A 1,821-nucleotide genomic window follows, 5' to 3' on the forward strand; every position below is an offset into this window, starting at 1 on the left:
TAGTAGGAGAGACAGACACCCGCAAAGCCTCTTATGCAATACAAGTTGCATGTCGAACGAGGAACAAGTCTCATGAACGCGGTCATGTAAAGTTAGTCCGAGCCGCTTCATCCCACTATGCCACGAAGATGCAAAGTACTCAAACTAAAGATAACAAGAGCATCAACGACCACAAACCATTGTGTTCTACTCGTGCAACCATCTATGCATAGACACGGCTCTGATACCACTGTAGGATAACGTTGCATAGAAAACAAAAATTTTCCTACCGCGAACACGCAATCCAAGCCAAGATGCAATCTAGAAGACGGTAGCAACGAGGGGGTATCGAGTCTCACCCTTGAAGAGATTCCAAAGCCTACAAGATGAGGCTCTTGTTGCTGCGGTAGACGTTCACTTGCTGCTTGCAAAAGCGCGTAGAAGATCTTGATCACGATCGTTTCCGGCGCCACGAACGGGCAGCACCTCCGTACTCGGTCACACGTTCGGTTGTTGATGAAGACGACATCCACCTCCCGTTCCAGCGGGCAGCGGAAGTAGTAGCTCCTCTTGAATCCGACAGCACGACGGCGTGGTGTCGGTGGCGGTGGAGAACTCCGGCGGAGCTTCGCTAAAGCTACGCGGGAGATATGGAGGAGAGGGGGGCGGCTAGGGTTTGGGAGGGGGTGGCCGGCCACTTCAATGGGGCGGCCAGCTTGTGGTCTTGGGGTGGCCGGCCCCCTCCCTTGGCCCCTCATTATATAGGTGGAACCCCAAGTGTTGGACTCCAAGTCTTCGAATAAGACCCGAAACCAAAACCTTCCATATGAAAAGGAAACCTACCTAGGGTGGGAATCCCACTTGGGGTGGGATTCCCCCCTTCCATATGGGGGGGTGGCCGGCCCCCTAAGGGGGAGTCCACTTGGGACTCCTCCCTCAGTAGGGTTGGCCGGCGAACCTTCTAGAACCTTCCATAGAACCTTCCGCATCATTTTAATTCACATAAAATGACATCCTATATATGAATCTTATTCTCCGGACCATTCCGGAACTCCTCGTGATGTCCGGGATCTCATCCGGGACTCCGAACAAATATTCGAACTCCATTCCATATTCAAGTTCTACCATTTCAACATCCAACTTTAAGTGTGTCACCCTACGGTTCGTGAACTATGCGGACATGGTTGAGTACTCACTCCGACCAATAACCAATAGCGGGATCTGGAGATCCATAATGGCTCCCACATATTCAACGATGACTTTAGTGATCGAATGAACCATTCACATACGATACCAATTCCCTTTGTCACGCGATATTTTACTTGTCCGAGGTTTGATCTTCGGTATCACTCTATACCTTGTTCAACCTCGTCTCCTGACAAGTACTCTTTACTCGTATCGTGGTATGTGGTCTTTTATGAACTCATTCATATGCTTGCAAGACATTAGACGACATTCCACCAAGAGGGCCCAGAGTATATCTATCCGTCATCGGGATGGACAAATCCCACTGTTGATCCATATGCCTCAACTCATACTTTCCGGATACTTAATCCCACCTTTATAACCACCCATTTACGCAGTGGCGTTTGGTGTAATCAAAGTACCTTTCCGGTATAAGTGATTTACATGATCTCATGGTGACATAGGCATCCCAAATGGGCCTGCCGAAGATAGTACCCGGGGTTTACTGAAGGCCCAAATACCCGAAGAATAAGAAGATTCGGGAGCCCAAGATATATTAAGGAAAGTTAGAGTTGTAATAGGAAGTGTTATTTGTAAATCTGGCGGGATGAGTTGGAAACCGTCCCGAACTCTGTAACTTGTACAAAACGAAACCCT

Source organism: Lolium perenne, chromosome 4, assembly GCF_019359855.2.
Source record: "Lolium perenne isolate Kyuss_39 chromosome 4, Kyuss_2.0, whole genome shotgun sequence".
In the NCBI taxonomy this organism is placed as follows: Eukaryota; Viridiplantae; Streptophyta; class Magnoliopsida; order Poales; family Poaceae; genus Lolium; species Lolium perenne.